The 27,160-nt window shown below is 33.7% G+C and overlaps 1 protein-coding gene across 2 annotated transcripts in view; it reads left to right on the forward strand.

Annotated features, from left to right (window-relative positions):
- LOC119078851 (transcription factor hamlet-like) overlaps positions 1-27,160 on the forward strand; it is a 105,397-nt gene that overhangs the window by 14,968 nt on the left and 63,269 nt on the right. The window contains exon 1 of one of the 2 annotated variants that reach the window (XM_037186563.1): positions 12,023-12,594. The exons of the other annotated variant lie outside the window; for it this stretch is intronic. The gene's annotated coding sequence lies outside the window, so the exon portion shown is untranslated. Of the gene's footprint in view, positions 1-12,022; positions 12,595-27,160 lie in introns of those variants that run through there. 2 annotated transcript variants of the gene reach the window in all.

Here is a 27,160-nt window from a genome sequence, read left to right on the forward strand (position 1 = left end):
CTGTGAAGTGTAGAGATTAGATTAACATATGAACTCAACTTTTTATGTCCACTGCACTTGACCGTTGAAAATCGATAAATCTGACGAAGACCGACAACGACGAAATTTTCAAAAATCGATCTTACAGCAGCACAAAATCATAGTTTGAAAGAAAAAAAATCTTCCATAAAATGATCAGACCAGCTGAGTGGATTTCCGGCTGAGCTTTAAAAGAACTAAGAAATTTTGTAAAAACCGGTACACCCTAGTATTTAAAAACATTTAAAGGAATAATGCGCCGCCGCAGGCAAAATATTTGAATTCCTAGGTTTATGCAGCTTACAGGGAATCTTCTGACCAAAAGTAGTAATAATTCATTGGTTTGAAACTTTCTGGTGAAGAAATTTCTATCAGCTCAGCGGGAAGAACTGACCGGGAAATATCTAGATAGATAGGTGTATTATGTCTGCAAACTTGAAGTTAGAATTTTGACGTGGTAATTCAAACTTTCGAACTCATGACCGCTAGGGGTCGCATTCTGCGTCTGAACTCAACAAATTTTACCAATGATTCGGTTTTTAAAATTTTCTTGAAAATGGTGTGGTTTCCTCAACAATTACCATTTGTGACGCAAATATTGTTGGTAATTTGTTAGTTAAATTTGTTGAGTCCAGTCGAAGCATTAATTGCATTGTGATTGGAGCCATAGGGGGAAGTCAAATGCTGTAAATATGCTCTCATCAGTTAGAAAAACCGTTTCGCCAATGATACAGTGAAATTTCTGTGGTGGCAAATGTCGATGGCAATGTCGCCACTTTTAGGGGCATTGTCGCCAATTGCCCACACACTTGTTCCTTACTTTAGTCCCTGGTATCGACGGTTAATCTACCCTCCTATTTAACTATATCCGATATGCATGAGGCTTTAACATAGTAAATATTGTGCAATGCAAAGGTCCTCTGTCTATTTCACCCAAAAACCAGCCTAAAAACCTATTTTTGCTGTAATTTGAGTTGATGCTTCATCAAGTATCTCGGCTCTTAGTATTTTGTACACACTTGAGTTGAAATTTGGTAACATTAGTACAGAGATTATTGTTGAAAGAAGAATTCTTATAAGAATTAATGCTTTTTAAACTAATTTTTCATAAGTTTCTATTAATTTTCATGCATAAGAACATGAAATCAAAATATCTTCAGTTATAACTAGGTCCGATTAACTGTAGTGGCTGGAATTTGTATTTTCCCCTTTTCTTTTGATCAGCAAGGATAAAATCTATGAGATTGGAAATTTATGGCTACCAGCAAGGATTATGAGTACCGCAATTTTTTTAGCTTCTCATCCTCTAAGAATAATCTAAGCCAGAATCGCATTATGGATGAATAAAGCGATTGAAAAATTTCACAATTTAAGAAGATACGTTCGTACTGTCCAAACACCTTGTAGTCCGGGTTCTTATGTAATTCCGCGCGCTGGAGATTCTAACAAAATTTTGACCACAGGATATTGTAGAGGGGGTCCAAGTTACCAAAAAAAATTTTTTTTGGGGTTCCCGAACCGGTCGAATCGGTAAAAAGCCGGTTTTAGTGTAAAACTAAAAACATCAATATCTCCGTTAAAAATCTATATTTTTTTATGCGGTCAATTTTATTTGACATTTCGTGGAATAACTTTTTTTTGGTATCTTAAAGCTGGCCGAGCTATCTGGGATGTCCTAAAATGTGACACTAAAAAACCGCTAACTTTGACAATCACTGCGGCCTGTAAATCCTAACTGATTTTAATGATCAGAGGTGTTTTGGAAAGCTGGAGACTAACTCTTTCAGATCTAGCTGGCCGAGCATACACGTACTATAGGAAGTGTAGATATGGGCCTGGGAACCGGGCATAGCTACAACCGCATTTTTTTCGTACCAATATTATTGATTTTATGAAGTGCCGTGGCTTAGTTTTCCCTATTTTATACTCAAAACGACTAACAAGTTATTCTTAAAGATTTCCTACGTAGTGGCTTGAGTTTCCTGTAATCTTGAGAGATCCATAACGCTCCCAACACTAGAAATTGATGATTTTAAGGACTTTTCTCAATTTTTCTTCATTTTCAACTGTATTTATAGCTTCTTTGAGGTGAGAATAGGTCAGTTCCTAACGTTGCACTACTTTTCAGTGTTCATCCTCCCTCCACATCCTAGAATTCATGCACCCACATCACTTCCGTCTATTTTTCTTCATTCCCAACTGGATTGATAGCTTCTTTGAGGTGAGAATAGGTCAGTTCCTAACGTTGCACTACTTTTCAGTGCTCATCCTACCACCACATCCTAGTATTCATGTAACCATATCACTTCCGTCTATTTTTCTTCATTCCCAGCTCGATTTATAGCTTCTTTGAGGTGAGAACAGGTCAGTTCCTAACGTTGCACTACTTTTCAAGAGAAGTTTAACTTAAGTTTCTGTGAAAGGTAACGTAATATACAGTATCAATACGGATGACAAACACTTCTTCCACAGCCAACCTATTTTATTGAGTCCTTCCTCTCTATTCCTAACAATATCTGCAACCTAGTCAATTATTGTCAGAAAATGTCACCCCTTCTCACTGATTCCAAAACATATTTTTCTAACCTCAATTAGGTTAAAAATGAAAACCGTTCGCACTGCAATCAAACGTTTTCATTTGACTAAAGCATACGTTTAGCTCATAATGTAAAATGTCATCAAACATTCAATTGAAATGTTAAAGGGGATGTTGATTGCATTGCAAAAATGAATGTGCGATTTAAATGATAAACCGATTTGTTGTTTTATACGACTGAATCTCTCAGTATTGTACTACATGCGAATGCGATATACCGAAAAATATAAATGGGGGGTGTTGCTTGTGTTGATGTCATTTAATATGTGTGTGCAATTTTTATATCATTAAATACAAATTTGATTTATGCCGGTTAATATTTTCATTTTGGGGTATATTCGGCGATATTACATTTTGCAAGGCTATTAAATTTAATTTAAAATAATGTCGTTTCGTTGTCACAATTATGCTGGCGTGTGTCGACATATTATGTACACTTTTCATTGATATTATAGAATTTATTGAATCCGGCTCACCATGTCAACAAAGTATAAATTCATAATTCTATTTCATATATCTGCCGATAGCCGATATTACGGCGCTGTACTTTACTTTATTAGCAACATTATCATCATTTATACTCTCGACTATAAACGATCGATTCTTCATTATGGTACGTACAATGTTGGTCGATTCTATATAAATAACCGTAATGGTAATGTTTCAAACAAATCTTTGATATGAATCGTTACAGAAACGGCTAGTCATCTGTTATCGATAACGGCGACCGACTACTCAATAATATTGTTCTCATGTTTAGCAAGAAGAATGTTAACACTTCAGAAGTAAAAGATTTGGAATCACTTATGATTTTTCCTGTCGTTTACAGAAAGTACCAAGTAAATTGTGTTGGCTATTTTACTCTCTTCGCTACCAGGTTTGCAAATAATACATTATGCTGAGATCCCTATCCCTAAATATTACAGAAAATTATTCCGGAATAGTGAAGTCACAAAAAGTCTGGAAATTAGCTTTAAAGTTATTAAATCCAACAGGGAATATTCACCTTTTCACCTTGAGAGCCATTCACAAACTACTGACAAACTTCAGGAGGGTGGGTATGTTTGACAAAATCGGACGTTCTACACATTTACGAAATTTCCCGCCATATCATAGGAACTGAGGAATTTGTAAACCGATTTTGATAAACGTTTCTGTTTTTCGACAACATCTTCCGAACCATATGGCCGATTAATTTTATGTCGAGCCCAAAATTTATATTTGTAAATACCTTTCGGGGGAAAAAAGTTTATCAAAATCGGTTCAGTAGTTCCTTAGATATCGGAGATATAGTGATGTTGCTCACAATAGATTTTAGATCACTCAGCAGATAGTAGTTGGAAATTCGTCCACAATTTGTGAATTGCCCCTTGCATGAAAATATGTAACTCATGGTGAGTTGTGATTTATTGAGGCCACAATGTCTCAAATTTGTCCAGATAATTTTCCAACATTCTTTTTTTTCTGGTATCGGGGAATCTGGCACACGCGATCATAGTGTGCGTCCTTTTACTACATGCCACGAAAAGTCATGGCTGTGCCAGATTCGCTCGTTAGAGGTGAATCTGGCACACCATCAATTTGTAAGGTGTGCCAAATTACCCCACGCCTTTTGATGGCTGACATGCTAGACCACTATAAAGAGACAGAAAGATAGATAGAAAAGATAGAAAATCCTTTCGTACAAAAGCCTCAAATTCGTTGAAAATCCTCAAAGAAATCCTATAACCAAACATCTACATGAAAATCCTGGTAAAAATGAAAGACAAATTTTTAATTTTTTTTATTTTTATTATAAATTGCGAAAAAAAGACTGCTCACTAAGGCGCAGTCAGTAAAAAAACGATCTTTTCAAAAGGAAATATTACAAAAAATTTGTCTTTTTTTTCGAAATCAAATAAAAAACTTCTTCCAGAGAACTCGTTGATGGCAATGTCTTGAGAACTGATACCGCGTTTCCTCGTTGAACGTCAATGCTTAGCCTTTGTTTGAGGTATAATGTGGCCCTTTTTTCATGTGTAAGTTCTGAAATTCTTTTGCCCAAATCGGAAACAAATTTCTTACAGTGTGGTCCCCATGGTCCAAAGGTTTCAAAACCTAGCGGAACAAAATGATATTGACTAAGTAAGGATGAATAAAGAGATATCTTATCTTGTTCTGCTGTTCAGGCAACCCAACCAACATCTTTGGAAGTCTGCTTTACGTATGATTTTGCAACTGTGTAACCACAGGTTGCATCCCACAGTAAGACAAATGTAGAAATTCTAGAAAACCCTTTGAAATGGACAAAAGAAATCCTTTAAAATAACAGAAAATCCCCGAAAATCGATTGAGGATTCCTTTTAAAAAATCCTCCCGACAATTATGCTAGAGAAAAATCAATAACCATTGCTGAGACATATTTCCTTTCTTTAAATCATTCAAATACAAATGTTATTCTCTCATCGTCGTCACATCCAAACTGCATTTCCACACTGCGTTTATTTACCAAAAGAGAAATGTTTATCTTGCGTAATACTTTATTTTGGTACTCGTTAACATAAATATTTGCATAACTGGTCAGAACAGAACAGGAATCATAAAAAAAATTAATCTCTCAAAGTTAAGGAAGTCAAACAAAGCTGTTGGCAATGAAAAAGATTGCTAACACATAGTGCTGTACATTATTAAATAATTCACTAAATTTTATAGAATCAACCTCGGAATGGGCTGTATTTTTTCGCATTATGCCTAATGTTTCTGATGATCCTAAACTTTGTCTTTCCTTTGTAGGGGAGATCTCACAATATCATCATACTAATTGTGTTGACGGGTTAAATGGAAAAGATGCGGCGCCAAGATTCTAGAAAATTTATTGAAATTATAATTATGATTCTAAGTGTTGTTACTAATAAGAATTATGATGATAAACAAATGAACACAATTACAAGACTGTTCACTTGTGATATTAAAATTCAAATTTATCTGTTGCATTCCCACACAATTTAGATTTATCTTTTAATATATTTTTTTTCTTTCAAATGTGGATGTGTGTAGTGTTATTACAAGTATAATGAATTTCCAACTTGTGTTTATCTCAATGTATATTTGGAGGACACACACTATAAAGTGAAACTTTTTTAGCCTAGATATCTTAATGGCATAATGTAATGTTTATAAAGAATATATAGTACGACAATGATAAAATAATAGAATATGGGTTAGATGAGTGTTTTGAACTAATTAAAAATTATCTTCGTTCGTTTCATTTCATTCGTTTAGTTGAATTCTGTTTTAGATTTTCTTCTGCTTTTTGGAGAGTTTAGAGTATGGTACTGACATAAATTAAGTACATTTTCTAACACAATACTATTGACTTACTAAAAGTAACTTGGTTCGTTGTTCCCTGCTGTCTAGATTACAGTAGCAGCATTAAAGGACAAGTATGATATTTTTGAAAATGCTAGTCATGTGTTATCCACAGTGACGACAAAAAATGGGCGACGATTTTTGACTTTCTATAATATATAGCCAAATCTATACATCAACCATCGAAGTAAAAGACTCCCATCCAAAACTTTAAACAAACTGAGTAATAGACTTAATCAGATCTAATGATTATGTCGCGATACGCTTGGCATTGGCATGTATAAAATAGTGTAGACTGGTGGCAGTATCCTCGGCTCACTCGGGATTACTATAATTTCAAAATATTTTGTTCCTAAAAAAATCGAGAAGAAAATAGTTGCAAAACTTAATTTTCACAAAAAACTCTTCACGGGTCAAAAGTAAACTTTAGCCAAAAAGTAATATCACGCGTCGAAAATTTCCACGCGTTAATTTTTTTTCTCCATTTACTAAATGCATCCACACGACGCAAACAGTAAAAAGAAAATCATGCGTCAAATAACGCATGAACGTCAAGGCTGCTTAGCGTATCTTCTGCATAAATTGAAAATAATCTATTCGACTAATGTGCCAATCTATCGCTTCGAATGTGACATTGACTAAATTCAAAAAGTCTCACACAGAGCGACAAAGAATCAAGCCATTTCATGTGATATCTTTTAATTTGTCTTTACACTGATGAAGTAATAGATTTAATAATTTTGTTGCGATGCGAGAGGAAGTTAATATATTGAGTGCAAATGGACTTTCTTAAACGATTTTGTGAGGATTTTCTTTTATTTGTTTAATTTCCAGCATTTTCACATGATTTTTCTTTAATTTTCAACAATTTTAAGGATTTTTTATGATTCGCAAGGATGCTCTTTCGATTTTCTTTAAATTTAAAGGATTTAAAGGATTTTCAACGAATTTTAAGATTTTCTTAGTAAAAAATTTTCTGATGAGTTCAAAAGTATTTTCTATGTTTATCTGCACCTCCTCGCTGCGATGTGTGTATTATTTCAAACACGTTTACCCACGAGCTATTCTTACAGATCTCTTACACACCCAAGCCTATGTTTACACTAGTAAGACATTTTTTATCAAACACGAAAACAACACGTACCAAGGAGGTTGTATATTAAGCGAATAATGTACAGATATGCTACATCGGATGATATGTATATTAGGCTCCATAAAGTGATAATGATAAAACGAAAAAGCTTCCATCGAAACTTCCACTACAGTCCCTTTCTTTACCAACAAATCTCACAAGGAACAATTAACAAAACTCTCTCGAAAATCTCACCATCAATGCAATAAAAACAATTAATTCCATTGATTCATCGAATATAATATCTAAATTGATGTCCTTTTCGTTCAACTCCATTAGCATATATTTAACAAGAATCAAGAAGCCATCGTAAATCAACCCAGATTATTATTTTTCTCGTCGATTCTTTCGGATGTTATACACGTTCCGTCATATTCCTTCATATCAACTCTAACAGAAGCAATTATCATTTTAATTATGAAGATTTACAATTAGAACGTTTTGAGGTCGTTCGGTGCATCTGTCACTCAATTAGTATGAGCAAAGGAGTTTCAAAATGTCTATAAATTTACACATTTTCATTTAATAATTTTTGCGATTATATTTGTTAGCATGAAATTATTGTTGCAAAGTAACGTAGTGTTTTAGTACGAGATATGCAATTAATTTACCCTTGTTTTGTTTATTGACTGATATACGTGAAAAGCGGGAGTTGATTTCATTATAAAATGGCTCAGAGTCTTGGATTTGATTCCATAAAATTTTCGTACATTTGAAACTTTTGTGATGAACAGTCGGATTGATAAAATGGAACGACGTAAAATAATTTCTGCAATGAGGATGGGAATTTTGTGCTACAATTATATTGGCTATGTAAATTATGGAACTGTGCGCAGATTTAACTAAGTGTTTAAATGTCCCATTCAACAGAGAAGGAAATGAACAAAAAAGAGATTTCAAATTCCGCGTCGAAATTAATAAGTCATTGAAAGTTAACCCATCAACCCTTCAATGGGAACACTGAGTAATGGACTGGTATGGGGTTTTAGATTTTAGAATCATTACACAGGACAGGCCTTGTTCAGTTCATTGCTTTTCCTGAATATTGTTTTAAATCGAAAATTTTCCAAACTACCCTAGTCTAGGGTTCCCAGGACATTGATTTAGAATAGTTCTCAAGTTTGTCGACTTTACAAACCCAATCTGAAATATAATTTTTCACAGACCCAGACTGCAAGCATATTACCAGCTTACCAGTATATTGTCAAGAAGATATTTCACCGATTCTTTTTTTGGATTACTTGAATACAAGTACATTGAATACAATAGAACGGTCTTATGTACATAGGACGTTTATACCGCAAAGCCAATCTGTACTGTTTAGATTCTTGTAAGTATTTCGCTGTTGTAAAAATTTCCAGTCTATTTGGAAATTAATTACTATTTTTGGAAAGTCATTTTCCCCTATTTTGACAAATTTTCTCAACCTTCCTCAAACTTTTCAACGAACTTTGTTTTGGGTAAATTATAAAGAAATTCGGAAAATTTGGGAAACTGTTTTCCCAAAAATAGTCCCTGGTTAATACGCCACGCGATATTTATTGGTGTTCGTTTGATGTAAACAATTGCAAGAGGCTGATGCCGAATGATTGGCAATTTGAGGTAACTTCTCTAAAATCAACTGTCCCTGACACAACGATACATTTGTTAATAACTTCAGAATGAGAAAAAAGGAATCTTTGCTACCCAACACAAATACAATAAACTAATGTGAGTGGGTGTGAAGGTAAATCTAAAATACGTAACATGTTGTTGTTCATTTACGTTTTAACATTCGGCTACAGATGTTAATTAAAATTCAAACTTTATGCAGAACTTTTAATGAACAATGAACGTAACCTCACCGTACAAATCATATAGTAAAAATCGTTCGTTTTCAATTAATATTTGGCAAGAAAGTGTTCCGATTCAGGTGTATAAATGATCAAAATTTATGCAATTCAAAGTGTATATAAACGGGGCGTTTAAAATTTCATTTCTATTAAAAACCAAATTGATAACCCAATTTCCGTTCCGATATTATTCCAGTTTATTGTAAAAGTTTTTGTTTAATACTTTTCCGACTTTCTAAATTTTATGTTTACGGTTCATAATAATTAGTCAAGCGTGTGGCACTGTGGCAATGTTATCATTTAATCTGTTACTTCGTGTTTTTTAAGTTGAAGAGATGTAAGACCTTTTACTTCATTAGCTTTAACATACATTGTTATACATAAAACAACGCTAATCAGAGCTCATTGCCTATTTTTGTTGTCAAAGTCGAAGGCGGATAACTTGCCGTTTCTGAACGATTCATTTCATGGGTTTGTTAACGCGACATACACTCTTAGAAACAAATAAGCAGCTACAATTCTTAACTTTGTGGGTTAGTTATGGATTACATAATTCGATTAACAGATGAAGAACTAGATTTTACTGTTTTTGCATTAAGCCACTATAGTCACTTGTATCCAACAAAAATCCAGAGAGAGTGAATCTAGCACTTTGTTTGTTAAAACAAAATAATCCCTGCACGAATAACGTTGTAAGCATTGTGTCTGCTTTCTCCTTTCTTCTTAATATTAATTCATTTAGCGAACGGTGTTAATAATAAAGTAACTGTAAATTTGATCTGATTCGCGCTAAAGATCCGCTCATGATCACATATAAAAATTATGATCAACGTAATTCTAACGAATTTTATTACTAACATCATTTCGGGAAGTGCTAGCCGATTAAGCGTATCATAATATTTTCTTAATTCGTTAAAACGTGCATTACGTTCTCTCTTCAGCATGTATGCATGGTGCGCGCCGTTTGTCTTTCAATTGAAAATAAAAACATTTGGGGGAAATTTAGAGTATAAAACAGTCATGTACATATGCGTAGGTATGTTTTCTGGATATAAGTATCTCAACGGATATTTCACATTTCGCTAAAAATAAAATGCATTCAACATTTTCAATGAAAATATGATGAGTAACTTCTCTTCATCTTAAGGTAACTTCCCGTTTCTTGAACATTGTTGCAATTTTGATAAATTCAATTTCTTGCATAATTTTGCTGAATATTATTTGATCGGTATTATTGGCTGGTTGACGGAATTTGACTATCGAATTCGATCGAATTCATCGGATTCACATCAAAAATCTATTTGCAGCTCAACATTAGACATGAGATTTTAGGGTATTTTAGAGTATTTCTTCCAGGTGCTTGTAACAACGTCATTTAAACCTAGTTTGACGCTAATCTTCACCACCAGAAGAGGGACTTTTAACACTTTTACACTTCAATCTAATTCTGTAAAAAATATTCAGGCCAAGCCGAAAACAAGCGCAATCCTAGAATTTTTTAATTTTTCCAATAACTGTCAAGGCTTAGCTTACCCTAGATCACCTATAGAAACCGTTTCTTCACGTTGATCTCAAAACTCACTAGTTCACTTCAATAAAATTCCCGTGAATTTTATGTGGAAGAACGCACACTCGTCTGTGACAGCAAAGAGCAAGATAAACAATTATCCAGGGAGAGAACAAAATCAAGTAAACGAAGACTAAACGTCTTTAAAAAAAAAAACGAAAAATCTGCCCGTGACATATTGGTAAATAGGATAGAATCGAAACTTTTGAAAACCTTCAATGTTTGGAATGTATTCTCGTCATTAGTGCTACTTGACACATTTTATCTATTCATCTGATGTCGATAAAGACGACAAAGATAATCGATGAGGTCAAACTACTGTTTTCGTATATAGAAGAACGTAAGGTAAAACTAAAGAAGTACAAGATTTCGTATCCAACAACACGTAGGGGATAATGCTCGAGCAGGCACTTTTGTGCCAAAAATTTGACTTTCGATTTTTAGAAATTTATTTGGACGTATTCCTTGACCCCCTTAGCACTTTCCGGCGTGCCTAAAGTTGAGAAGTCACAATAACCAGGAGCGTGTTAACGAAGGAAATAACAGACCTTATGGTTATATAGACGTACGCTTGTCGTTCACAAAATTTCAAATCTGCTCCTTTCGAAACATGTTTGAAGAAGGTTTCTTAAACTTGAAATCATCAAAGCCAATCAATTTATTTTTCAGAAAAACTCTGTAACGCACTAGTGCGAAAACGGCTTCCTTTTTGATATCGGTGTGATTTCGAAATCAAACTTCAAAAAAAGCTAAAATTCATCAAACTAATGTAAAAAGCCCTTCCTGAGAAAGATTTATTTTTATTTCGTAATATTGTTTCTTGTGTCCAGTTCCGCTACAAAATTTATCTCTACATTTTGACGAATTTATTCACCAACAACTATTCGCCAAAAATCTTATCGAAAAGCTAGTGAAATGTTGTTGTGTGTACATACGTTATCAACAACAGCACAACCCGAAAGAACATTTTAGCTTCCCATTAATAACTAAAATTTATGAATGGTCTGTTCGGTTTATGTCTACATTGTCGTTTTCATTTATAGCACAAGGGATAAGCGTATAGCACTTACGACCTACATCTTACTTACGCAATAAATAATGTTTACATGCGTGCGGATAGAAAATCGTTCTTTACATTAAATTCCATCGGCTTTGGACAACTCGGGAGTCAAATTTCACACGAAACCTTGACTTTTCAGTTTTCCTCCCTAGCTATGTAATAGTAGATTCTTGACATATGAAGGAAGCATCGATCCCAGCTGATTCGTTAAGACGTTATCAGACATAAGAGATTTTCTAAAAATGTAATAGCTGCCAGAAAGGTCACCAAATAGATAATTCCTACACCAAAGCTTAATATCACAGAGCTTTTCCAGGTTCTTTCCCAACTTTTGTTAATTCCTTTTGCTCCGCGCTTATGCGAAACGAATTTTACTTTACATTATCTTTGAACGTTATTTCGGTGACATGTATACCATGCACACCTACACATTCTATCAAATATTTTGGACATGTTTACATCCAAATAAAATATACAAAAAATCACCAAACATAGTTAAACAATCCAAACCGCATAATCTCAAAACGGATGTGACTGTAAAGATTTCTGTTCCAACACTCAGCTGTGATATATTTGAAGTTCGCGAGACTTATCAGTTGTAGTTGCGTTATTGACAGTGCGTGTTGCTGTTGATCGAGTAAAGTTTTACTGAAAGGCACGTACCAGTGAGACTCTAAAAGTGAATGATTGAATGTGTAAAATAGAATTATTGTGAAAATTCGAGCTTTAAACAAAATACTTTGTTGATTTTCGAAACATTCCCGATACAGTGGAACACGAGTTAACCTTTAAGTGCTGTTCGATATCATTGTAACGTTTCTTTTTTCGGAATGGAAAAAAAATTGTCTTCTATTGATAATGATGATAGATGATAGGATTTTAGTTAATTAATCATTATAAATGTGTCTTAATTGTGTGTTTGCGATAAAGAAAGTTAAGTGAAACGTGACACTGATGGTATTTTTCGATTGAAGTGCAATTAATAGATAATTAGTGGAACAGAGTTTGTTTATTCGTAGCGAGGATAATACCGGTACAGAGGTTCGTTGTTTATATTAATTTTATAATTTCCTTCAATCGTATTTGTATGTTTGCTTATTGCGTGAAAGTAACGTTAACACTGTCTTTCCGTCTGTTTAAATTCAAACTATGGTTTTTTATCGTTCTGTGTATAGTATACAAACAAACCAACCAGTGTCACTCAATTATCTTCTCAAAGTTTTCGTTTTATCATTTTCTGAATATGTTATGTGAATCTTCAACAACGTTTTTTCCTTACATAGCATACAATGATGTTGTGATGCATCATTATTAGTCATTGACCGTTGGGGAAAATTTACGGAAATAGGTTAACCGCAGTTTACAGTGAACCAGATGAAAAAGTGACGATATCGCGACAGCTGCAAGGGCAAGGGAAGAACATTATCTGATTGAATGAAGTGAATGGAGGAAATTGTGAAATTCGAAGCTCTTATCTTAATTGTGGTCAGATTCATTCAATCAAACACCATTTTCTTATTTAACTTTCTTGAATTTTAATTAGACTTCCTGAATTTTGTAAACCTAACGAATTTGTAAAATTGAAATCTTCACTCAATTTCCCAATTATTTCACAGGCGGAAACCATCACAGAGAAATGAAATACTGCACAGTGTAAATCCATGTTTGCAATGTAGCAAGTAGCTGAAGAAAAGAAAATATGCAAAAATTAGATCCTTTTGAACTAAAAAAATTCCTCAAATTCGTTGAAAATTCTAAAAAAAATCCTTTGTGTTTCACGAAAAATATTTAAAAATCAAAACAAAATTTTTAAAATCATAAAAAATCCTTGAAAATCAACGGAAAATCTTCTGAGGATTTTTTTTCGATTTAACACTGTGGAATAGATACTGTAACAGCATAATAGTAATTGTACGAGACATCAGTGCGAAGAGTGCTGATTCACATAGATTTTCTCTGCATGTTTTCGTCTCATTTTCTGATATAATAAGCCTCCAAGTCTACTACTTCCCCTTAGGTCGTCAGCAGATCGACACAAAATCTATTATATCATTTGTTTGAACATTAACTTTTACTATATAACACCATAATAACTGAAATTCGTTGCTTACTTTTGTCGTCGCGATGGCTAACATATGACCTGATCGCAACCTGAAATGCAAGTTGAATTTGTGTATTGAAGTCACAAATTTTCACTTTACTAATTATCCTGAATGATATTGCACACAGAAGCAGTCTATTATACTGTAAAGTACTTGTTTTTACTCAGAATGATCTTTCTTTTTAAACTAGCCGTTCTACTGTGGTAAAACACGCACGTGGGCCTCTGCTTGGGCCCACTGTGCTGACAGAATGATCTAGTCGAAGCACAAAACTCACATAGTTATACTCGCGAGATTACATGTAGTGGCGCCGGACACATTTTTATCTTTTAGAATCAAATGTTCATGTCTTAGTCAACTCAAAAATAGTCGAAATCCGAGGGCTTTAGCCCGAGGTACTTTTACTCATGGTGATACGAAATATCGACTTATTTTCCGAGTGTGAAATGACGTTTTCCTTTACGAAGTAGGGAAAGACTTTTCCCTAGGGATGGAAAGTCCATTTTTCCTCCCTAGTAACGTTTTTTTTGTAGACCCAGCCGCCAATTCGTTTAGGCGCCACCGGCACTTGTCCAAATTTTTCATATGGAACAGGCGGCACTGATGATATGCTGATGCTAATCGGCACCCAAAAATTACATGGGCACCTAGACATGTTTAAAAATGGCAGCGCCATAATGCCATCTTTCGAGTGTAATTTTATGACAAAACTAATTATCAATGACTTCCGTCAATAACTGGCGTAATACACTAGCCTCAGATAATGCGAAATTTTTTTTGCAAAATGCTTGACTATGGTCATGAGAATCCAAACGATTATTACCGTAAATTTTTTTCGTTTTAAAATCCACTTAATGGAATAGCTCTTTGTTTCATATCCGATTGATTTATATTAGTAACACACTTAACTGTGGAATTCTTATCGACACTTTAACCGTTATCAAAATTACTTATAAGTGTCATCTTTCACGTATCATCAATTATTATCCTATCACTGTGAACGCGTTTTTTTCTACGTACAAGATAATGCAATATAAAAAGAAATCATGATAAATCGGTAAATTCGTTTAATATTTAAAAATAAAAAATTGGAAACATTAATTTTCAATTAAAAAGTGATAATAATAATGTTCTTGTCTTTGCTGCAAATATGAGCTACAATAATTTTTAATGTCGGTAAGATTTTGATTTGTACATTTGATTGTCCGATTTTATTTTACTTTTAATTATATCGATTCGGTGCAGAGATACATTTCATTGACGATTCAATGTTCAAGGAAACATAAAATTGACGCGCTTTTAGGCCCGTGCGAAAATTGTTGGAAATATATATCTTGATTTGGTCGTCGGACAACTTTATTATGAGATTGTGGTGATTTTATCTTTTTGAAAATTGCCAAACAAAACTTACAAGTCCCATAGGTTCGAACATTTCTCGATTTCGCCAAGCGTTGGTGGAAAACACCTGCGATTAAAAGTTTTATGATTATTTTGCTCGCGGGAAAATGGATTTTTCCATCAGCGTAGCCAAGCAATAACTTTTACATGCACTTCTTTCAACGCCCTCAGCATGTAATATATATTACACACTTGTCACGAAGAAGTCGGGGCTTGCCGAGACTGATAGTGACAAGTGTGTACTCTATTTTATTACATAAGCGAAAACGAGACAACAACATAGACCTGAAGTGTAATTTTTGAATTATTCTTCTAGTTAAGTAATTTTGACATCCGAACACCGCGCGTGTGTGATAATAGTACATTACTATACCAGTGAAGTAATTTGATATCTCGTATCCAGATGAGTGAAAGTATCCGAGGGCTTCAGCCCGAGGTACTTTTACTCATCGTGATACGAGATATCAAATTATTTCACGTGTAAAGTATAACGTTTTACTTTACGAGCGAGGGAAAAGGTTTTCACTAGTGAGGGAATAGCCACTTTACCTCACTAGTAAAGTAAAATTCATTACATAACTCGTAATAAAAGTGACAAGTCTCGTTTTCGTGTGTTTATTGACCTTGGCTTCGCCTCGGATCAACAACATTCACACGAAAACTCTACTTTTCATCTTTTTATCCCTAGTCATGTGAAATACTATTACATAATACGTGCGTGGGAAACCGTACTTTTCGTAACTCATGTACTTCTTTGGACGCCATAAGACTTTACGCATAAGAAATTCTCCTATTTACAAACATCATTTTTACGCAGTATTTGTTTTCGATATGAGTTTACTAAACGAGGCGAAGCCGAGTGCTGTTGCAGAAACATAATAAAAACCCATTTACGTACTACTTTAACCACACCAACCTTATATGAAAATGTTTTTTCCTAACTAGTGTTCAAATATACTTCGTCGCGTATTTTCGACAACGTTTACGAAAAATTGTTTTGTCATATCTGTTATTCCATTGTTTAACGTATCTCCAAGTGTTTGATAGAAAATCTTTCACTTCATTCGTTTTGACATACATTCTGCTATATAAAACAAGACTAGTCAAAGATCATCGCTTATTTTTATCTTCGTTGCCGATAACATTCACTCCTACTACGACGACGTACTTAAATAATAATTATTAGTTCAGTTTGGAATAGGTATGATTAGTGCACTGAATTAGGATAGAGTGATGACTCTCTTTGACTTTATTGGCCTGTTTTACAACCTATGGAGATTGGTACAAATCATGCAACCAGAATTATGTTTTAGGTTAATGAGAAAAGTCGAATTCAAGCTGGATGTCAGGATATCGATATATTGTGTAAGCTGTACATTCACAGATGTCTGCGTTTTCAATGGCATGTCATTTCTAACAGTTCGATGATCACATTAGTAGCGGCAGATTTGGACAAATTGATGAATTTTTGAACCTAAGTGAAATGAAAATGTTGATAATTTTTGATTTTACGAAAACTTTTCTCACATTCATCTTTACCAGGTCGACCAGGTCACTATTGTCACAAGGTCTGTCGTCTTTTGACATTGATACCTACCTATTTCCTGGTGTTAAAATATGTTTTTGCAAAATAAAATTCGAAATCCATTTACCAAGAACACATTACACGTCTCACTAGGACTACAATACTCAATGACGCTTTACAGGAATTTTCTAGTGCAACAGACAATACAACGTCGTTTTAATCGTTTCGTTGAATAATTATTTAAACTCTTAGTAATTGGTGTGATGGCGTTAGCTATAATCTGGAAAATCTTGTATTGCTATTTGTATGCAATTTTATGTATGGACAAGAACCGTTGAATCGATTAATATCAGATGTGTATGAATATAACTCGTCGACATGAAAATTGTGGTATTACTAATTTGAAGAGGCACTTCGAATATATTCCATACAAACTTGAATGGATTCGTATGTTATTCTGATTATAAACGTGTATGTAGAAAAAAATACAATCCATCATTTCTGCCGCATATTGAAGTTGTTTCGAACGCTTTTTTTTATAAACAATGATCCACTTTGTAGCGATTAAAAACTATAGATTATTAATAATATGCGAAATGCTTAATTAAAAGTACGTTTTGTCATATACAGTTATTCTCTAAGTATTTAAACTACACACAATGGTGGTAAAATATTACCCCTATACTTCGGTATATTCGCTGAATCACTTCACTATTGTACTTGTAATTAAAAATCGATAAAATTTCCGTTAGAATTTATTTACGACAAAAGCTATGAATTTTCTGCGAATTTTATCAATTTCATTGGCGAAGTTTTATTCAGATTTTGTGTGACGATGAATGACACGAAACGCAGAAGCATTGGAGTACAAGCATTTCAGAACTAATATTGAATCCATTCAATTCGTTCGTATAAAAAGTACTTCATTGGACTAAAGTGAAATGGTTTCCCACCAAACTGAATGTTGGGGTAACACTTTCGTTAAGTAAAGCAAATTTAGTATGGCAAACCTCAGACAAATCGTACTAATCCGCTAAGCTTCAAATAAAGTGGACTCTTTTTTCGAAAACCGACCTTTGTCTGTAGCATATATTTTCCAGCTGCCTGTTGATTGTATGCCTTAACAGACTATGATCCAAAAAAGCTAAATTGGTGACCAATAATGTTTGACGTTGAAAATTCGAAAAGTCACGTCGCATCAGATGATGCACTTATAACGCTGATGGAAGCGTGTGATGCACCAAAACAGTTAAAAAAAATTGAGACTTAACGACTCATTTCAATTATTCTAAATATGATACTTCAAAATGATAAGAAGCTACGTCTAATTTAATTCGCAAAGTATGCTTTTGTAGACGAAAATAAATTGCAGACAAATCTTTCTTAAGTTTAAAATCTACTACTTCATTTGTTGAGACGTTATTGCTTCTGTCTTATGAAAAATCAATTGCAACTCTGTTTGAGATAAATTTAATTATTTGTGACGCACAGGCATAAACTACCGTCTCAATTTTAGGGCATCTCTCTTTCACTGTAGCTAAACGAGACGTCAGTCATTTTTTTCCTTTCATAAGTACAGCGACCTATAGCTCAGTTACCTCCTAAATAAGGTTATTGTGAAGTTAGTCAGTTTTTTCGTTCTCGATGCTAAGTGTTTAAATTGGAAAAAGTTTCGCATGAACGAATTTGATGGTCGACTTTGTTACGTTTAATTTATGTGGTAAGTTGTAACTAAACATAATTAATTATATGATTTAGGGACAGCAATTATCATTCATAAACACTATTCTGATGACTCTGCTTAAATTGAGTTATTTTTCCATACAACGCACAACGTCACACATAAACAAATCGTAAGTTAAAAAAAAAAACGTTTGTTGGATAAATACAACAGGACAGACCTTACCATACTCACACGAATGAATGGAAGAAAAAAAAAACTAATTTATTTTTGCGTTATAGTTGAGACGCAATTATCTGAACGAAACTCTATCTTAACAAAACAAATAATTTACATCACACAAAACATCACAACAGTCATTCGCTAACACATGAACCCATTAAAAGTTGGGTATCTCTATATCGAATAGTGTTTAGAAACTGTCTTAATTGTTTTTAAGTCACGTCTCGGTCATTATTGAAATCCATATCATATTTAAATTAATGTTTTCATTCAAACATTTTCGAATAGCAAGTGGAAAATGTTTTCGTTTTTAAAATGAAGTGCACTCATCTCTTGTTACATTTTCTTCGTAGCTCGTATATAGTCGATAAAATGTTGTGTTGTTAGAGAGAATCTTTATGAAATCATTCTTTCCGTACAGATATTAGATGCCTCATTGATGCTAGGAAATTGTAAATATGACCAGTAACAAATTAAGTTATTTATGTTGTTTTACGTTAATGGTTGCGGTTGTTGTTGTTTTTTTTTTGTTGCAGTGGTAAAATGGTTTAGTATTTTAAATGTTACAGGGCATCGTGAAATTGTGGAAATGAATGAACTTTAGATCAACTAAATAGAAAGTAGTTGCGATAAGATGTCAGTCTCTGTGTTTTATTACAATATACATTTTAACGAAAACTTACAACAATAAGAATTAGCTTGCAATCATATTTTAAACCGCTATAAAAACGCTATATAATCTGCTGGTATCGACATCGCCAAATACAAAAAAAAACTGAGCCTCGTTCTATAAAGCAAAATGTATGTTTAGACTAATAACGTAAAGATTTCACATAAAACACCAATTCATAATTTAAACAATCGAACTAACAGATTTTGCTGGTTGCACATGCTTTCCATTTGTAATATGTTAACATTCTACAAATACCAATCATATCATAAAAATCATTAAATCTATTACTTGATTTGGGTAAAGTACGAGATCTATCACTTAAATATTTGTGTGAACCCTAGCCAGAGTTATTCGCTTGTTCTTGCTGTCGTTATCGATAACAGATGACTAGGTTACTATAAGGTTTTTATCTATTGCCTATCTCTTTATTTGAGGCAAATCTAGGTTCGTCACTTGAAGCAACATCAAGATTGTGCAATAGCACGAATGCTGCTATATTTGCAGTCAAATGCTTCACTTTTTCAATTTAGTTGTGTGATACTAAGAGCTAGTGTCGTTCGAGAAAATATAAAGGAAGATTATGTAACCTGATACGTTGCCTATTTCGACCGCACTACGTCGATATAGAATTACTCATAATGACTTGTCCTTAAAAACAAAAATATTAGAAACGGAAAGCGTGTGAAATCTACTACTTCACTTACTTGGAGTATTTTAATACAAAACCTCCTTTGTCCAGTGGAGGTTAACCAGTCCTTTACTATTGTCATTGTTGTCGGTGATGAGCCGTTTTTAAAATTCTCCACCTTTTTATGGCCAATATTTAAATTATATTCTTGTTTTATGCACAGCATCCCAAAAAGAAGCAATTAGCTTTCAATAACCAAAAACAATAAATCCTCTTTTTCAATTAATCAAATCGCAATCTTCCACGAATTTTTCAATTTTCACCCATCCGTTTACGTAAAAAAAACCGGTCTCGTTTCCGTTCCCTGTTCGAACTAAAAAAGAACTCTCGCTCTCTCCATCTCACACCCTTCCATTGTCACATCGCAATTTTATATTAAAAAACATTTTTCATCGACTCGACAATAAACTCATCCTTTATCGCTGTTAATCTCGTCTTTAACAAAAGCGAAAAGCATCAACCCCATTGACTTTACATTAGATTACAATCTATCTGATCTTTCAAAAATATATTATGCGAAAAATTTTCCTCTTCTGGGAAGTGTGTTGCTGACATTTGACAACACTTTCTGGCAAGTGTTACACAAAATACCAGGAAACAACATGTCGTTTAACATTATGACTTTGTGTGTCTGATGTTATTAGTTATGTTGGAATACATGAGTTCGTATTTTTCGGGAAAATGTACGTACGATGATGATGTGATTCGTACATCCACATTCAAAGAGCATGATGGAAATCTTTTCCCGAAAATGGATAGAAACATCTCTAAAATTGAAAATTAATATTTTAACATGCGACGGTGTGTGGAAGGTGCCAGACAAGAATTTGTGTATTACAACTGTAGAGAGGGTGTCTGCCGATATCTCCACTAAAAAGTGTATTTAATAAAACAAGGGGTTGAACACATTTCACATAGTTATGTGTTCAGAAGTCAAGAGAATTTCATGTGAAGTCTGCTTTTGATTGTGGATGACACACAATCTCTCACTTGTGTGCAAAATGTTTCGTACCAATTTTTTTGGTGTTGTTGTATACGTGTAAGGAAGAATTGACCACCTGTAGCGAAAATTAATTAGCTCTGGCTTGAGAAATTTCCATGTTACATTTAAGGTTGACGGCGGTTTTCACAAACGAATGAATGAATTTTCATTTTCATCCGTTCGCTCTGGTATCTACCAGCACTTTTTTTTTACATATTACAGGTATATGTAGGTTAGTAGATCGTTTCCGAAATATGTGTTTTTATCGTTTATCGTTCACTAGGACAAAAAATGGCAATTTTCCATTGAAGAAACCGCAGAAATGAAAATGTGTTTATCACTTCGAATTTTATGAACAATAAACCATGTACCGTTGACACTGTTGTTACGACGAACAACGTTTATTCATAGGGAAACCTCTCAGTTTCCGTCGTTTGAATATAACAACATTGTTCATCACTAATTGAATTTTCCTTTAGCAGGTTTTCTCGTCAGACTGGCGAGGTATATTCACCGTCTTTTTACAACAAAAGCCATTTTCTATTAGACGAGAATGTGATTACATTTTACATTTTATTTGTCATAATTTCTGTATTTTATAAGTGGTTGGTACTACGAACAGACTTACTTTATGTTCGGTATTGTTAGAAACTGTGGAGATGTTGAATAGGCGAGGGTGTAATTCTAATGATAACAGTCGCATTGTTACACGAAATATTTCCTTACAATTTGTCGTTTGTGGTGATTTGAACATTTTATCAATTTTTCTGGCGCTTTTGATGTAACATAATTTCCATACTGTCGCCCGTTTCATAGCAAATCTTCGTTTCGGTCACCAACTGGTCATTTGATAATCGAATTGCTGTCAAGAGCATTGTACCGATTTTCAACTTCAAAGTAACTTTTTTTTTTTCAATTCAATAAATTGAATTCATTTTTCGAATCTCAGTTTTCCTTTAACGTGGTTTCGACATACGAGGTGCGACACATAAATATCACAGCTAATGTGCAACATTATATCAAAGGAATATACGGCATTTTGATATGTCCATTCATTGTCATAATTTGAAAGTGTCACAGTGGGTGTATTGTTGAGTGAAATTGAATTTTCCTTTGAATTTTTTTTTGGATTATCAATATTTTTAAGTCAAAATTGGCGCCTAGCACCCAATTGGTGTTTTTCGGGAAATTAGGTTTATAATTTTTTAGTAGCATTCGTTGTTATTATGCGTCCATGTCATAGAGGGTTTGTGGAATTGGCCAGATGCGTTTCATAAATTTAATGCATTCTAAATTTACAACAATTTGTCTTAAACGTCGTTGTAAGAAGCATATGATGATATGAGTTTGACATCTCATTATTTTGAGGAAATTTTTTCTTGAATTTACGCGCTATTTCTTGCAAAATTTATTTTTGAAAATCTTTGAAATTACTTTTCAAGAATTTAAATCTTGCTTGAAATTTTAAAATTTAAGAATTTCCGAGAGAATTTCTCAATCGTGATATTCTTAAAAATTCTCGAAAAATAAATCCTGAAAATAGTCCATGACAGTCTGATAAAAATAATGGCATATCAGGCACAATATGACATTTCTCTGAGTCTTTTCATTGGTCAAATGCCAGTTTATCAAGTGATTGTGGTTACGAATTCACTCTCAAATCTGATCAAACAACACGATGCTTACTGGGCGTCAAACTCGTTTTAAAGTAACACTGGCAACTTGCACTGTTAGTATGCAAAGCGAATTCTAATAACCTCTGTAGCTATTTTAAATTCATCCGTTATCGACAACGGTGACAAAACTGTTCGATGAACTCACGCTAGTATCCTTTTATATTGCAAAATCATTGTTAAGACTAATGATGTAGAAGATTTTGTAGTGAGCGCTACAAATTAGTTTAAACATGCGAAGTAGTAGATCTAGTAGATGGTAATGACGTAAATTTCATAGAATTTTACTTCAATATATTGATTAAAGGATTATAATTTTTAAATTTACAAACTTAGTATGTCGTCATTACTACTATGGGACTAACTATTTCTCAACTTTGTGAGTGTAAAAGCTTTCAAGTATACTTGCTGTATAACATGAAAAAAAAAAGTTTTTTTTTGTTTTAAATTAAAACTGATGTTCACTCCCTGAAGCCGTTATTATAATTATTTTTGTTATATTCCTATAACCGTTCCATACATTCAATTTACTTGAATATAAAGTATATGCACAAGGAGGTATATATATTCATTCTAAAGAATCCGTTCTCGAGAGTTCATCTCATAAAATATTGCCTGCATTGTACGAAATATTCTTCAATTTTTCCATTGAATTTTAAAATTCTTTTGTTCATTCGTAAAAATTGTTGACTGTTAGACTCGGTAAGAAGACTATTTTTCGTATTGAATACAATATTTTCGCTGAGTGTACCCAGTCGTAACCTCTAATAAATATGCATAATATAGTCTGTGACTTCAAAATTGACGTTAAGTAAGAATAATAAAAAAAATTGTAATCTTTGTATTATCCTCAATTCGATTTCTCCATTCAATAGGATGAATGAATCGATTTTATGATCATGTAGAGATTTTACATAATATATTTTTGTACATGAAAGTATATAATTAAAGGAACTTCTTTCTTGTTCGTGTGCATAGTAATAGGGAATCTTATTTTCAATGCAAATCTGTGCGCGCACCTTTTTTTTCGTATAATGTTTAATAATCGAAATGGAGCGCAATGAATTTGTTATTTTGAAAGGAAAACACACGAAGTTATTGGTTTCTCCAGTTGTATTCCATGTACAGTTCTTTCAATGAACCTCTTTGATTTGCATACTTCGAACAAATAGTTAAGCATTACCAGAAGCTATGTCTGGTATATTCATGAGTTTCGATTTCAATGTGTTCTTTAAATTGCCTTTTGTTGGCAGGGATTGGCTTACATCAGAAAGGATTAGAAGCTATTATCAAAAATGATTTCGTGTGATAAAAATGTATGCCGACTACACACAATCTCAAACGTTCAGTACACATTCTACCAATAACTGTCGCTAAATTACAACTATTGAAGTCAAAATGGTGTACGGTCAAGGGCCACTACTTTCTATGCCTCAACGTAACAACTGGGAACAACTCCGCGAACCGTCAGATTTTAAATTATATATCGTTACCACGTCTTATGGCACCTTTCGTACATGTTGTCATTCATATTGATATAAAATAAAAGTTCATTCTTGCTTGAGTCATTGTACGGACAAGAACAAGAAGTTTCAACCAAACAACCAAATAACTGGACATCTGTTATCGACAACGACGAAATAAATGAGTGATCTTACCTGACTGTAGGCCTCTTATATAACAACAAAATCCATGTTCATACTAATGAAGTACAAGATTATGCATCAAACAAACACTTGCAAACAGTAAACAAAAGAAATGACAGATTATAATGACGATATGCTTACCGTTTGTATCGTAGATGTAGACTGTTTGTCTTCAAAAGTTTATTCTTGCTTGAGTCAACATGTGCTCAAAACGAACTTCAAAAAAACCACATAATAGGCAAGACATCTACGATGATATCTGTTATCGACAACGACGATATAAATGAGCAATTATTCTCAGCTGTGGCTTCTTATATAGCAGAATGTATGTTAAAACTATTAAAGTACAAGATTATGCATAAAACAAACAGGAAGATAAAAGTAAACAAGAAGTGACACATGTAATGATTGTATGTCGATACACTTACCGTTTGTAAAATGTTAAATTATTTTGGTATAGGTGATAATTTCACTCATTTGAAAATTCCATGGGGATCGCAGACTCCTTCTTTGGTACCCCGTTTTATTACACTCATATGAACCATTCCGTTCAATATCCAGCTGAAGTCAATAAATCTAAGTATTTCTTCATGTTCGTTCATTCTATACCGAAAGTTCGAAATGAAGAACTCTATTTTATACAAACACATTCAATCTTATCAATTTGCAGACTTTCTGTTGTCCGCATTTTATGAAAATCCATTCAAACGAAGCGAACGGATGTACTTGATTTTCCACTTTATTTATAGAAAATGTATTGAATGTAAAAAATGGGATAAAAGCGCAACGGCTCAATCGATAACATTCTCCCAACGATGGATTCTACAGTACATTAAGCTGAATATAGCTCTGTGTATAATGTACATTACAGTTACATGTATAAACGAAAAAGCACACGAACCGAAATTGTATGTTATATACTACGCTGGAAGAGAAAAAAAAAATGTTTCCACCATCCAATACTTTAGCGATTATATGGCGGCTATACGAGTGTACGTGATTGGGATTTCCAATTGATATCGGATTTACTGCATTTGATAAGAGAATAGTTGGAAAATTTTAAATTGAAACGATTCTTCGACACTAAAAATAAATAAAAATACGGACGTTTTTCAATAGATCGAAGCCATTTCGAACTTTTGTGTTGTCCGAGAATGAGAAATGGTAACGTTCGACATAACAATGGAAATTTGAATCAGATATGGTTTTGATGTCTTATACATATAGGTGGATGATGGGTTTCTTTGTTTGTTATTGGGTGTTTGGCTAGATGCTGAATTGAATTTAAATTGCAATCACAGAAAGAGTTAGCATTGTTGAGTTTTACGGAAAGAGAACAGTAGTTGGAATGGTTTGCTTCAATAACGGCCTCGTCAATAACGAATTCAATAGAATTCCAGAATGTTTGAATAGGCTTGATGACATACTCTTACACGACGAAGTGTTCTTTGTGACTATTGTACTAGATCATACTGTATTTTCAACCTCTTCACTTTGTTAGAACCGATGGATATCTATCTATGGAATACTAGCCTGAGAAGACATTTTTAAGTCACTAATTGAGGGTGATAAAACTACCGGTGACTATTTTTGGGACAATATTTTCCAATATTTCTCTTAATTTTGCCATATTTTCCAAAAGAAAATGCGGGAAAATTTGGGAAAAATGGGTCAGTTTAGGAAAATGACTTCCTAAAAATGGACCATGCAATACACACTGGTATTTTCTCTAAACTCTTGCCTGGAGTTTACTTCGCATGTACTTGGCTCTTAAGACTTAGAGTTATAGAAATTTCTTCTTCGGCATTTATCACTACTTCCACTGGATTCTCTATAACAGAATTCACCTTAGCCGTTGCCCTTATTTATTTATTCGTCGTTACCCTTTCTTGAGTCATAGAGAATATTTTCAGTCTCCACATTTCCAGCAGATTAAAATTTTTGCCAGGTACCACCTGTATTATAAGTTCCTAAACCGACTAATATGGTGAATTCTACTATCATCCCCCATCTCGACATAAAATGGTTTCGGCTGACTGGCTAGATATTGTGGTCACTTTAGATATTTGTTTTTTAAAACATTTACCCTATGGGGCAAAGTCGTGGTCTATCTTTCGAAAGGTCTTTGTAAATACCATTCTACTCATATGTGGCAATACGAATTTACTCGTTTGGCAAACGACGTTTGCGCACCCGGATTCCCGCAGATTAATGAGCTCATATTGACCTAATCCTTTCTCGCTGTCAAGTCAACTTTCACTGTAAAGGTGTAACACAACAAAACATGTTACTCATGCGACGTGAGTCATGCCATCAGCTAAATACCGAATGTTCATGTCTTGTTTCTGGTCGTCTTCCTTTTTAATATTAGATTTCATGATAATCACATAACGACAGCGACGATTTAACCGAAGGGGGAATCCAAGGTATCATATAAGTATAGCGTCTTATAGCCTCAAAGACATGTGCATATGGCCCACCAAACACATTTCCATCAAATCCGCAAATGCATATGAATTATTGCATTATGAGCGTGTATGATGATGACGATAGAAACGATGATTGTGTTAACAAAACACACTCCGATTGTTAATGTCTTATTAAGTACAGAACTTGAACATATCTCTGCATTTCTATATCGAACAAAAAAAGAACGAAATGACATGGCGCACGCCAGTTAGCTTCCGGTGAGTAGTTTGCTATTCAAACAATTGTTAAGAAATTCCAATAGACTTCCGTTCACCTTTTCGCAAGGGCTGTGTGTTAATACGCCCAGCAATATATTAAAAGTACACATTTAACGAATGTACAACACATCGAACTTTTATACATTTTTATATGTCAGTTTTTAAGATGCAGCGGTATGATATTAGATTACGGTACTTCGCTATTATTCCCATTCTTTTTACCTTAATATAAAACGTGTAATTGCAATGCTGAAGACAATCTTTCTTTAAGGTCAGGAATCGAAAATCAGATTGTTCAATGCAGAAAACGTTCGTGAATTCAATGAGAAT

The sequence above is a fragment of the Bradysia coprophila genome, unplaced genomic scaffold, assembly GCF_014529535.1.
Source record: "Bradysia coprophila strain Holo2 unplaced genomic scaffold, BU_Bcop_v1 contig_297, whole genome shotgun sequence".
NCBI lineage: Eukaryota > Metazoa > Arthropoda > Insecta > Diptera > Sciaridae > Bradysia > Bradysia coprophila.